Raw genomic sequence first — 14,704 nt, forward strand, 5'->3', positions numbered from 1 at the left:
CCCATTCATTTACTGAAACACATCTTGTTGCTTCCAAGTTTTGGAAATTGTGAACAAAGTTGCTATAAATATCTATATGTAGGTTTTTGTGTGGGCATAAGTTTTTAATTCCTTTGAAGTACAATCACTAGATCATATAGTAAGAGTATGTTTAGTTTTGTAAGAAACTACCAAACCGTTTCCAAAGTGACTGTACTATTTTGCATGAACCAGCAATAAATTATAGTTCTGGTTGCTCCACATCTTTGTCAACATTTGGTGGTGTCAGTGTTATAGATTTTGGCCATTCTAATATGTGTATGGTGTTACCTTGTTTTAATTTTCATTTCCCTGATGACCTATGATATAGACAATTTTAATATATGCTTATTTGCCGTTTGTACATCTTCTTTGGTGAAGTATCTCTTAAGGTCTTTGGCCTATTTTTGATTGGATTATGTTTTCATTGTTGTGTTTTAAGTGTTCTTTGTATATTTTGCATAATAGTCCATTATCAGATATATCTTTGCAAATATTTTCTCCCAGTCTGTCTTCTCATTCTCTTGACATGGTCTTTTTCAGAGCAGAAGTTTTTAATTTTAATGAAATTCAGCTTGTCAATTATTTCCTTCATGGATTGTTCCCTTGGTATTGGATCTACAAGGTCATCTAAATTTTCTCCTGTGTTACCTTCTAGGACTTTATACCTAGTTTATACCTTTGCCCTCTACATTTTGGTCTGTAACCTATTTTAAATTACTTTTTGTGAAGCATGCAGGGTATCTATTTTTTTTTTTTTTAATGTGTGGATATCCAACTGTTCCAGTACCATTTGTTGAAAAGACTATTTTTGTTCCATTATATTACCTTTGATCCTTTGTCAAAGACCAGTTGATGATATTTCTGACGCTGTATTTGTGGGCTCTTTATTCTGTTCCATTGACCTATTTGTCTATTCTTCCACAATACTACAGTGTCTTAATTATTCTAGCTTTATAATAAGTATTGAAATTGGGTAGTGTCAGTCTTCCAACTTTGTTCTCATTAAATATTGTGTTGGTTAGTTGGGTCTTTTGCCTCTCCATATAAATTTTAGAATCAGTTTGTCAGTACCTATGAAATAATTTGCTGGGAATTTGATAGGCATTGCATTTGATCTATAGATCAAGTTGGGAAGAAGTAGCATCTTGACAGTGAGTCTTCCTATTCATGCACATGGTATACCTCTCCATTTATTTAGTTCTTTTCTGTTTTTTATGCATTAGAATTTTATAGTTTTCCTCATATAGATCTTGTACATATTTTGTTGGGCTTATAACTAAGGATTTCATTCTTTTAGGTGCTAGTATAAATAGTTTTGCATTTTTCACATTCCATTTGTTCATTGCTGCTATTTGGGAAAGAAATTGACTTTTATATATTAACCTTGTATCCTGCAACCTTGCCATGATTGCATATTTACCTACCTATATTTAATAGCAAACTTAATAGCAAACACATATGAATAGGTGATATATTAGCCATAGCAGAACCAAATACTTACATTTTTAATGAATCTTAGGTTAGGACTTACTTATATTGTGGAACGTTATTTCATTATTGAAAATAGAGGCTATTATTACCTCATGTATATTATGACTGTGTAGTCATGTATAAAAAAGTCTGATCAAATGAAAAAGTGTCTTTTTCTTTACTATTATTCAACTAATTTGTTTCTTGTTGGATTTTCAAGGCCTGGAATTTCAGACCAGCTGTGGCATATATATGAGTGAAAAGTGTGAGGAAAAGCATATTTGAAATAGTGTCAGGGAGACTTGGGGTGTAGTCCAATGTTGGTATCTATTTGCATGCCCATGAACAAATACCTTTATCCTCTGTGCTTGGTGGAGTGAGGATGTACAAAAGTAAACAAGACAAATTCCTTTGTTGTATGTGCTGTATGAAACTATGCTAGTGATGTTAAAAAAGCTTGCTATCACCAAAATTACAGATACCCTATCTATATCTGAACGTGGAAAGGAAGAACTCTCCACAGGGTAATCAAGGAATCTTTGTGAAGAGTCAGAAGTTGAACTTACTCATTTTTTTTTTTAAGATTTTATATATTTATGTGTGAGAGAGAGAGAGAGATAGCAAGAGGGAGCACGAGTGGGGAGGAGAAGGAGAAGCAGGCTCCCCAAGAGCAGGGAATCCAACACAGGGCTCGATCCCAGGACCCTGAGATCATGACCTGAGGCGAAGGCAGACGCTTAACCAACGGAACCACCCAGGTGCCCCTGAACTTAATCTTTAAAATGTGGATTTTGATAACCGATTTGCAGTTTTAAGTATTAGTCAATAGGACAGTATTTCATGATTGAGAGCAAGGCCTTCTGTGTCATTTGACATGAAAATGTAGAATAGTGAAGCTAGTTGCCTAACTCAGTTTTTCATGACAGGAAAGTCCAATTTCATTATTCAGACTTTTTTATTAGTTAATAAGCAGAAGTAATTGGGGTCACGTACTATCTTTTGGTAATCCAATTAATTCCTTTTCTGTCCATTTTCTATCTGGCACTTAGCTTGAGGAAGTAGATAGTGGTGTTTTACTTTCAATTTACCATTTTGACTAAATCCAAATAATTTTCAGTTGCTACATAAAGTAGAGGCAAACTGACTGCCAATATTTCTGTTTTTAACTAATTAATTAATTTTTTATTTATTTTATGTGGTTTCCATAGATCTTAATCCTCTAAAATGGCTAGTAATAAATAATAATAATAGTATCACATGTACCAATGTTTTAAAGAATTTTACAGATGTTGACTCTCATCACTCACAAATAACCTGCCATGTAGGTACTGTTATTATCCTTATTTTACTGATAAGAAAACTGAATAGTTAAGAAACTTACCCAAGATAACCCAGCCAGTAAGTGGCAGAGCCAGGATTTACAACCATATTCAGGGACTTAGCTTCTCTAATGAAATGGCTGTTGGGCCTCCATTTTGAAAAGGCCAAAGTTAAATTTTCAGAAATGTCATACTGTTTAACTTTTTTAATGCAAAAATAATTATTTTAAGCAACCAAAGTATAACTTAATATGAATACTCTAGAGTCTCTGGAAATTATTTTAGGTTTTAAGTGTGTATAGTTTTGCATATTGTGTATCTTGGCCTGTTCCATTATATACTGGGGGATCAGAGGCACTTAGTTTCTTCAACTTTGTTTCCTTAATCTAGATATGGACATGCAATAATTATGATATGAAACATTAAAAGTTGAATTCTTTGATCCCCGTACATTGGTAAATAAATTCTGTTTCACAAAGAAACTTCGTATCTGTGCATCAAGATCTTTAATTTTCAGATCCTCATACAGTATCCCACTTTATCTTAAACTCAATATAATAAGACAGGTGGTTATTTGTACTTCACAGATGAGAAATTGAAGCACAAAAATTAAGTGCATCGCCCAGAGTTGCAGGTACTAAGAGAAAAAGGCCAGTCAAGATGTCGGTTCTTTGAATTCTCAACATCAGATTCTACATCATTCTCCTCAGAAGAAATTACTGTCCTCATTGAATATCTTCCATTACTTACTTTCTTTCTTTCTGGAACATCTTTAGAAGAATTCTTTTTTTTTTTTTTTTTAAGATTTTATTTATTTATTCGTGAGAGACAGGAAGAGAGAGAAGCAGGCTCCCAAGGATCAGGGAGCCCGATGCGGGACTCGATCCCAGAACCCTGGGATCCTGACCTGAGCAGAAGGCAGACACTTAACCATCTGAGCCACCCAGGTGCCCCAAAACAATAGCCTTGACTTGGCTATTTTTAGGAGTTCTGGGATTAATTTAAATTGCATTCTCAATAATTTATACACTTATTTGTATGTATTGGGAACTTTTTTTGGTAGGGAGGAGTAAGAGACACAGAGCTGTACGCTGCATCTGAATTTCCTGTGGTTGCCAAATTAGTTCAACTATTTTGAATGTTAAGCAGGCAGACAAGGGCAGAGAGGTATTCCTCCAACTCTGACAGGAAACTAATGACAAAAACCTTTAACCAAGGGAAAAATAGCTCTGGAGTCAGTAAAAAGGTCTTTAGTTCAGAATAATTATCATTCGTAAGTGATTAGAGTAGAGTTTTTTTAAAGTGGACTGCTGGAGTATGTGCCTCTGAAACACCCTAGGGGCACTTGTTCAATCCTAGGCTCCACTCCAATGTATTGAATTTGAATTTCTGGGCTGGGGCCCTGAATATATAACATCATCTAACTTCAGGATGAAACAATGAAATAAAAGTAGGTAATGGGATGCCTGGGTGGCTCAGTCGGTTAAGCATCTGCCTTCGGCTCAGGTCATGATCCTGGGGTCCTGGAATTGAGTACCGCATCAGGCTCCCTGCTCAGCGGGAAGCCTGCTTCTCCCTCTGCCTCTGCATGCTGCTCCCTCTGCTCGTGCTCTTTCTGTCAAGTAAATAAAATCTTAAAAAAAAAAGCAGGTAAAATAGCAGAATGCTTAGTTGTTTTCAAATGCCTAAAATTTTCAGTTTTAAAAATGCCATGGATGGAGAGGGAGCACAATGTAAATATAGGTTGAGTATGCTGACTTACCTCCAAAGACTACAGCATGAAAAAGGTAACTTTACAGTGAAGAAACCCGTGAAACACCACCTCGTCTAAGTGATCGAGGCCAACCTCAACTGCAGTAATAGTACATAATGAAATAACGACAGTGGCACTTTACCTCAGTGGTCTTCCTTTTCAAAACATATTACCCCAACCTAATCATGAAAAACAGAAAAATTCCAATAGAAGAGCATGCTACAAAATACAAGACCAGTACTCTGAAAAATTGTCAAAGTCCAAGTCATAAAAAACAAGGGAAGTCTCAGAAACTTGTCACAGGTAAGAGGAACCGAGGGAGACACCAAAGGGGAACCTAAGGACTAATTATAATGCGGTATAGTGGGTAGATTCCTAGAACTGAGAAAAAGACATTAGGTAAAAATTAAGAAAATCTGGAGGCGCCTGGGTGGCTCAGTTGGTTAAGTGACTGCCTTTGGCTCAGGTCATGATCCTGGAGTCCTGGGATCGAGTCCCATATCGGGCTCCCTGCTCAGCAGGGAGTCTGCTTCTCCCTCTGACCCTCCCCCCTCTCATGCTCTCTCTCTCTATCTCATTCTCTCTCTCAAAGAAATAAATAAAATCTTAAAAAAAAATTAAGAAAATCTGAGTAAATTATGTATCAATATTAGTTCAAAAATTGTTACAAATGTACCATACCAATGTAAGATGTTAATAATAAGGGTATAGAGTCTATGGGTGTTTCTACTATTTCTCCATTTTTCTGTAAATCTAAAACTGTCCTAAAAAAATGCTCTGTCTTGCTATGGTAACTGGAGACATTTATGGTAAATGAGAGAGAGAGAAAGACAAGATTTATCTGGCACCAATTTGTGCCAAGGCCCTGCACTTTTTGAAGGTAAGCTAGACTGGGTCAGGAACAACTAGCTTGCAGATTGGCGTTCAAGATGGGAAGATACAGTAGTTGGTCCAGCACAGATTGCTGTTTCCCCAAGCAAACAGCTTTAAGCTGACTAAATGTCCCTTTTAGGGGGAAAAAAATCGAGCGCTCCTTTAAGTCAGTATTTCTTGAGTCTGATTTTGAGAAGGAAGAGTTGACGTTCATTGAGAGCTTATTGTGTATCAGCCCTGTTCTAAACATGTCGCATGTGTTAACTCATTTCATGCTTTAAACAGGCCCATGAGATAGACATTGGATTAACCCCATTTTACAAATGAGAAAAAGGAGGCTGAGAAAAGTTAAGTGGTTTGTAGGGCCCTCTACAAGCCAGAGCAATATCTGACTCCCAGTCTGGACTCTTTACTCTTGCACTGTACTACTGCCAACTGGGTTTTCCCAGTGAGCGTGTAGCGTAGTTTCTGACAAGGGTTGAGAAAGAATATCTTATGTCATTGGAGGTTCATTAACCCCCTTCTTTCTTTTTCTCATATTTTACATCCAAGCTGTTAGGAAATCCTGTGACTCTGCCTTCAAAGTAAATGAAGAATCTGACCACTTCTCTCCACCAACTTCCTCCACTACCACATTGGTCCAGTTTCCATTAAAGGTTGCTTGATTATTATGATTCAGTAAGGTTTTTTTTTTTTAAGGTTTTATTTATTTATTTGAGAGAGAGAATGAGATAGAAAGAGAGAGCATGAGAGGGAGGAGGGTCAGAGGGAGAAGCAGACTCCCTGCTGAGCAGGGAGCCTGATGCGGGACTCGATCCCGGGACTCCAGGATCATGACCTGAGCCGAAGGCAGTCGCCTAACCAACTGAGCCACCCAGGCACCCATGATTCAGTAAGTTTTAACAAATGCAAACAGTCACGAAACAACAAGAATCACAAAGTGGAATAATTCTGTCAACCCCAAAACCTTCCTCATATCCCTTTCAGTTAAATCTTCTATTACATCCCCTGCTATCTGCTGGCAAGTGTCTGGTATGGACCACTGATCTGATTTTTATCACTATAGATTTGCCTTTTTTAGAATCCATTTTATTTATATGGAATCATACAATATGTATCCTTTTGCATGTGGCTTATTTCACTTAGCAAATGCTTTTGAAATGTGTTATGTTGTTAGATGTATCAGTCACTCAGTTTCTTTCGATTGCACAGAGTATTCCATTGTATAAAGATACCACACTTTGTTTTATCCATTCACCAGTTGATGGACATGTGGGTTGTTTCTAGTTTTTGTCAATTTTTAATAAAGCTGCTATGAAAATTCCAGTGCAAGTCTTTCTGTGGACATATTTTTCATTTCAGTTGGTTAAATACCTAGGGGTGAGTTTGCCAGGTCTTACAGGAGTACATGGTAAACTTTTTTTTTTTTTAAAGATTTTATTTATTTATTTGACAGAGAGAGAGACAGCGAGAGCAGGAACACAAGCAGGGGCAGTGGGAGAGGGAGAAGCAGGCTCCCCGCTAAGCAAGGAGCCTGTCACGGGACTCAATCTCAAGACCCTGGGATCATGACCCAAGCCATAGGCAGACACTTAACCGACTGAGCCACCCAGGCATCCCCATGGTAAACTTTTTAAGAAACTGCCTAATTTCCAAAGTAGTTGCACTATTTTGCAATCCCATTAATAATTTTTGAGAATTCCCATTGCTTCACAGCCTTTATAATGTTTGATATTGTCAGTCTTTTTAAATTCAGTCTTGTAGTGGATGTGTGTCAGTATCTTATTCTGATTTTAATTTGCATTTTCCCAATAAATAACAATGTTGTTTATTTTTATGCATTTATTTGCCATTCATATATATTCATGATGAATTTTCTATTCAAATCTTTTGGCCAGTTTTTATATTAGGTTGATTGTTATTTTACTATTGAGTTATAAAATTTATGTATTTTGGATACAAGTTCTTTATCAGATATATCTTTTGCATATATTTTCTCCTAGTCTGTGGCTTGTCCTTTCAGATTTTGTGCCTTTTGAATTTTGGTGAAGTGCAGTTTTCAATTTTTTAAATGTACTTTTGGCATCTTATCAAAGAAATCTTTGTTAAGAAGTAAATATTCTCCAGATTGATCTATGGGATTCATTGAAATCTGGATCAATATCCCAAGAGGCTCTTTGGTAGAAATTGAAAAGCTGGTCCTAAAATATTCATGCAAGTGGAAAGGAAATAGAATAACAAAAATAATTTTGAATAAGAACAAAGTTAAAGGTCTTAGATTACCTGAAGTCAAGATTTACTATAAAGCTAGAGTAATCAAAATAGTGTTGTGTTTGTGTAAGAATAACACAGAAATGAATGGAATACAATAGACTCCAGAAATAGATAACACACATTCAGTTGATTTTTGACAGAAGTGCCAAAGTAAAGGGAAAAGCTAATCTTTTCAACAAACAGTGCTGAGCATTTAGATATCCATAGATAAGAAAGAAAAGAAAGAAAAAGTAAAAAAAAGAAACTCAATTCTTAGCTCATAACACAGAAATGACCTCAAAATGGGCCCAAATGTAAAAATAAAACTATAAAACTTCTTGGGGCGCCTGGGTGGCTCAGTCGTTAAGCGTCTGCCTTGGGCTCAGGTCATGATCCCAGGGTCCTGGGATCGAGCCCCGCATCGGGCTCCCTGCTCAGTGGCGAGCCTGCTTCTCCCTCTCCCACTCCCCTTGCTTGTGTTCCCTCTCTCACTGTGTCTCTCTCTGTCAAATAAATTAATTAATTAAATCTTAAAAAAAAAAAAACTATAAAACTTCTTGAAAAAAACAGAGACAAAAACTCAGTGTCCATAAATTAGGCCAAAGCAGAGATTGAAAAACCATGGCCATTAGGCAAAATGTGGCCTACTGCCTTTTTTCTTCCTAGATAAAGTTTATTGAAACCGAATCATGCTCATTTGTTTCCATATTGCCTATGACTTTCATGCCATAGGGACTAAGTTCAATAGTTGCAAAAGAGATCATTTGGACTATAACGTTTAAAATATTTACAATCTGGGGCGCCTGGGTGGCTCAGATGGTTAAGCGTCTGCCTTCGGCTCAGGTCATGATCCCAGGGTCCTGGGATCGAGTCCCGCATCGGGCTCCCTGCTCCTTGGGAGCCTGCTTCTCCCTCTGCCTCTCTCTCTCTCTCTCTCTGTCTCTCATGAATAAATAAATAAAAAATCTTTAAAAAAAAATAAAAAAAAATAAAATATTTACAATCTGGACTTTCACAGGGAGAGTTTGCTGGCCCTGGGCCAGAATATTTTAAGTGGAAGTCCATTAACACTTGGAGAAACCATCTGAGTGCTTAGAATGTCCTACATGGTTCTTACTCTCCACCATTCTCCTGTTTCTGTGTCCATCTGTTCTGTCCCTCCACCCCAACCCCTAGCCCCTTGCCATCTCAGAACTCCAAGCAAGCCTAGGGCTTTATCCATTCTAGCACACAGCTCTTGCCTGAGGGCCTTTGCCCTAGAAGTTCCTTGCCTGAAATACTCTTTCTGCAGATATCCACTTGGCCCTTACCTACTTCAAGTCTCAGATCAAATATCACTATCTTTTTTTTTTAAAGATTTTATTTATTTATTTGAGAGAGAGAGAGAATGAGAGATAGAGAGCATGAGAGGCAAGAGGTTCAGAGGGAGAAGCAGACTCCCTGCTCAGCAGGGAGCCCGATGTGGGACTCGATCCCGGGACTCCAGGATCATGACCTGAGCCGAAGGCAGTCGCTTAACCAACTGAGCCACCCAGGCGCCCCAAATATCACTATCTTCATTCAGCCTATACTTACCACCTTTTTACCTTTGTAACTCATGCCTTCCCACTGCTCCATAATCTGTTTAAAGCCAGTTCTACTTTTTTCCTTGATTCCCCCCATAGCATATATCATCTTCTAATGTTTATTTCAATTTGCTTGTTTATAATTTATGTTTTATTTTTTAAATATTTTATTTATTTGAGACAGAGAGAGAGCACAGAGGGAGAGTGAGAGGGAGAAGCAGACTCCCCAGTGAGCAGAGAGCCTGATGTGGGGCTCGATCTCAGGACCCTGAGATCATGACCTGAGCTGAAGGCAGACGCCTAACCAGCTGAGCCTCCCAGGTGCCCCTCAGTTTGCTTGTTTAAAAGTCATTCCCCAACTCAGCCTTCCAGAAGATAAGCTCCACAATTGCAGGGATTGTTACCTGCTTTAGCACTAAGTGCTTTAGCACTAAGAGATATTTTTCATGTTAGGTATGCTTCTTAATTATTTCAGCATATTTACCCTTTATGGAGACATTTACCTAATCCATATTGTCAGCTTTGATAGGAAAATATTATCCCTATGTATAATTATTTGGCTTAATAATAGCTACCATCTACTACATGCTTACTAAGAGGTTAGGTATAAAGACCCACATTATCTTATTACTCAATTCTCACAATAACCCAAAGTCATAAATTATCATCACAATATTACAGAAAAGAAAATTAGGACTTGGGATGCTTGGTAATTTGCTCATTGCTATATAACGTATTAAAATAAAGACAAAAGATTCAAACTGGACCCCAAGTCACATCCTTGACAGTGATAAGTTCTATTCAGTGTTTCATATTCCAGATACACTGAATTCTAGACCATAATCCATAGATACTGCATAAGAGAGCAGCCACCTTTATTTTAGGCAGAGTCCAACAGGAATAAATAGTTCTTTCTAAAACTTGTGGTAATTGAATCTTATTTGACATTCTACAATTTCTTTATACTGATAACTGGATTCAAATGTTTATTAAAATATTCATTTTCATTCAAATATTAATTTTAACGGGTATACTGTTAATTATTAATATATCAAGTAATTATTAATTGGCATGTTAATTACATAGGTCCAAAAATGGCTCTTCAGAACCCTTGAGGGCAGTTGTGGTTCAGTATACACAATGGTTTTTAAGAACATAAAACAATGCAAATACGACATACCAGTTCTGTAAGGGAGATTTGGGGCAATTTTTGATATTTGACTTATACGTAAAGATGTAAAGATGTAAAAAATTTAGAATTCAGTTACTATGCATAGTAAATGCTCAACAAATGTGACCAATATTATGTTAGAAGGGCCCCTGGGTGGCTCTGTGCTTTGCGCCTCCCATTACTGATTTCCCCGCTTAGGTCTTGATCTCAAGCCTTGCGCTCCAGCCCCTTGTCAAGCCCCATTTGGAGCTCTGCATGGAGTCGTTCCCCACCCCCCCACCAGACTCAGCGATGAATCTGCTTCTCTCCCTCTCCCTCTGACCCTCCACCCGCTTCCCCGGCTCCCGCATGTGTTCTCTCAAATACATAAATCTTAAAAAAAAAAAAAAAAGTATTCAGTTCTCTTTCAGAATTATAAAATAATTTAATTCTGTAATACAGAGCTCTTGTCTTATTTATCCTAATTTATAATTTATGGGAGTATTAAGAACACCTAAAAGAGTGATCTTCTTTTAAAGCAATTTATTTGCTTCATTTTGATTTACAAATAAACCATTCAGTATGCTGTAGAACTAAGAAGTTTTTCTCATTATCTAATCCCTGTTTGTATTAATATAATCTATTATTTATTTTCCACCAAATAACCTTGGTATTTGATGTTTCAGCTAGGTTAGTGACTTCTGGCCAGGACCAGAATAAACTGGTAAAAGTGGTTTCAGCATTTTAGTGATTCCTAACGTCCTGGATGCAGCAGAAACCCTGCCATCCTTTGATCCCGAAATGAACAAACTAAATTCAATGTAAACTATGTCAAAACCTCCTCGAAGTGATAGGAGGGATCTTTGAGCGATGTTAATCAAGTGGTGGGTAGAGTGCAGTCCTCAAGGAACTCTTCTGTCACTTAGCCTTAAGCCTATTTACTTGACTAGCAGCATTGTTTGTCATCTGCCCAGGCTCTCTGTGTTCCCATTGTAATGAAAATCCCTGCATAGCCACGGGACCCCTGAAAATGTTTCAGGGATATTTGCACCCTCCCTCCACCACTACCAACCCACACCTTACACGTAGCTCCTGCTCCTGTTTCATTTCTCCGCCTAATCATAAATTCCGGCCACAGTCTGTCCTAACACCTGAGTCTGCTTTATGGGCCTCTCTTAGTACACCGCTCAGAGCTCAATCATACCATCTGTTAAACATTAGGCATAGAATGTTATAATTGGCTGTTTACTTGTCTGTCTTGCCTAGATTATAAGAGAGCCATTTCCACCTTGTTCCATATTGTATTCTCAATGCTTAATACAGAACCTGACACAGGGTAGTCATGATTTGCTAAGTAAATAAACCTCTTGAAGGTTCTCTGATGTAAAAAAAGAGACATAATGCAACTACTCTATAGAATTGTGATAATAATAAAATAAGATGTTTAGTATGGATGGGATTATGTATCACGATGCTTAGCAGGTAACAGACTTTCAATAAATGTTAATTAAATACAAAATCTGCATTTTTTTCCAGTTGCGATATAACAGTTTTTTAATTTTGTTGTAGATTCAGGTTAAACTATGTGTATTATATATACTAACATTTCTTTTGCTTTTTTTTTTTGGTAGTTAAATGGATTGGAAGATATGTTATAAAATTTTTAGTAGGGTTAGGTAACACTTACTTTTTAATTTCTGAATATATCAATCTGTTTTTTGAAAATACATTTCATTCAAAAAGCCTTAAAACTCATTTTGTGAAGCACATTTCCACCGAATTTTAAGTAAACATATTTTACAGAAAATTGAAGCCATACATTTTTTATTTGTTTATAGTTAAAATACAATTATTCTGCTTCAAGAAGTTTCTTAATAGTTAATTATTATTATATATTTTGTTCAAAATATTCCTTTTCTTATGAGTTTATGCTAAAACCACTGAGTGAATGTTTGATAAGTACAGGGTAAGTGCATAGTCTCCAAGTTTTTCCCCACAAATTACTTATGAAAGACAAAAGAAAGACAGTAACTTCCCAGTAGAGAAACATAGCAGACACTACCTTAACAAAGTACTCAAAGATAACCTGGCCTTGGAATAAATCAACATCAAGTGCCTTTTGATATAATGCACAGTGAAGGCCCCCAAATCACTATGGTTATATTTCTGCCAAAAATGCACAACTTGAGTCTAATCATAAGGAAACAACAGACAAACCCAATTTGGGAGACATTCTACAAAATAACTGGCCTGTATTCTTTAAAATTGTCAAGGTCAAGAAACACAAAGAAAGGCTAAGAAACTCTTCTATATTAAAGGAAACGAAAAGGTTATGACAACTGTCATGTAATAAATACAGGACCCTGGATTGTATCCTCAACCCAGGGGAGAGGGGAGGTAGTAGCTATAAAGGATATTACTGGGAAAATGGACAGAATTTGAAATAGAGATTACCTATCAGGTCATAGTTTTATCAAAGTTAAATTCGATAATTGTGCTGTGTTTGTGGAAGTAAATATCTTTGTTCTTAGAAATACTCACTGAAATGTTCAGGAATAAAGGGATATGATGTTTCTAGCTTATTTTCAAATGTAAAGAAGAATGACAGAGAAGGCGACACGGAGACAGATAAAGAGTGACAGAGAATGATAGAGCAAAGATGATAAAATGTAAAGGGTATATGGAAGTCCCTCGTCCTATTCTTACAACTTTTCTGTGAGTTTATATCAAAATAAAAATAACCCCAAAATGCCTTCCTCTGAAAAAAACTTCATGTGGCTTAGTGTCACATATCCAAATATAATGGTTGAATGGTCAGTTATTCATTGCTTACTTTCAAAAAGTTAGTTTTCAGTTGCCAAATAATTAAAAAACAACAACCCAGTGACCTAAAACAGTAACAATTTATGATTTTATCTACGCTCTTGAGGGCAGACTGAGTTCAGCTGGGAAGCTTTTCTTCTTCACAATGCATAAAATGAAGGTGTTCTTGGCTGCTGGCATGCCATCCAGACTGAGGAAGACCTGGAAACTTCAGAGCCACGGCCGCATGGGCAAGCACTGGAAGCACCCAGGAGGCCGGGGTAATGCTGGTGGCATGCATCAGCACGGGATCAACTTGGACAACTATCACCCAGGTTACTTTGGAAAAGTTGGTATGAGACATGACCACTAAAAAGGAACCAGAGCTTCTGCCCAACTGCCAACTTTGATAAACTGTGAACCTTAGTCAGTGAGCAGACACGGGTGAATGCCGCAGAAACAAGACAGGAGCTGCTCCTATCGTTGATGTGGTGCGACCGGGCTACTACAAAGTTTTTGGGAAAGGGAAAAGTCCCCAAACAGCCTGTCATCATGAAGTCCAAATTCTTCAGTAGAAGAGCAGAGGAGAAGATTAAGGGTGTGGGGGGCGCCTGCATTCTAGTAGCTTGAAGCCACATGAAGGGGGGGTGGTTCATTAAATGCTAACAAGTACTTTCAAAAAAGAAAAAAAAAGACGAAGGTATTCGTTCTGCTGTGTTCAGCTGGAAGCTCAACAGTGGCTGGACCATACATGATGGATGGTCATTTCTTAGGGCTTCTCTTCAATCAGTAGTTTAGCCCGAGCTATTTTATAATTAATCTAAGAGGAATAAACAAAAGCTGCCAGCTCTCTCAAAGCCTGGGCTCAGAAGTCCTAGAATGTCTCCTCCACGGTATTCTATTGTTAGAACAAGTCACAATACAGCTCATATTCAAATGGAGAGGAAATAGAATCTACTCTTGACGTGAGGAGTGGTCTGTGCTTAAAAGGCTGGTTGGGAAGAATTGTTGGCAGCCATATTGGCAGGCTGTCTACCACAGCGCCTAAATCAACTTATTTAGATGACTTGGAATGTACTTATCTATGAGTATAATTTAGGAATATTGGCATATGAGATACGTGTCAAAAGAATTTTAATTTGAACGGAAATTAACAATTTGTATATGAATTCAGAACCATCGATTTTAACTTTGGATTAGATGTAGTCTATTATAAATTATTTTTTCATTATAAAAGTGTCAGCGTTTGATGCATGGTAGAGAAGGATATAATGACTCTAGTTCAGTTTGGTGCCTTGACTTGTTCTGAACTGCAAACTGGCTTATTCATTATTGCTTTTGCCTCCTAAGTGTAAATATTGACACAAGTACAAAAGCAAATAACATATTAAGGGCTCCAGACCCACACTCTGAGAACTACTGACCTAAAGAAATATTTACAACTTATGCACAAGTCATACACCAGGGTTCACTGTACTATTTCTGACAATAACAGGAC

General features: G+C 37.3%; 1 pseudogene; it reads left to right on the forward strand.

Moving 5' to 3' along the window:
- Window positions 1-13,405: 13,405 nt before the first annotated feature.
- LOC113924072 lies at window positions 13,406-13,836 on the forward strand (annotated as a pseudogene).
- The last annotated feature ends 868 nt before the right edge of the window (window positions 13,837-14,704 follow it).

The sequence above is a fragment of the Zalophus californianus genome, chromosome 2 (genome assembly GCF_009762305.2).
Source record: "Zalophus californianus isolate mZalCal1 chromosome 2, mZalCal1.pri.v2, whole genome shotgun sequence".
In the NCBI taxonomy this organism is placed as follows: Eukaryota; Metazoa; Chordata; class Mammalia; order Carnivora; family Otariidae; genus Zalophus; species Zalophus californianus.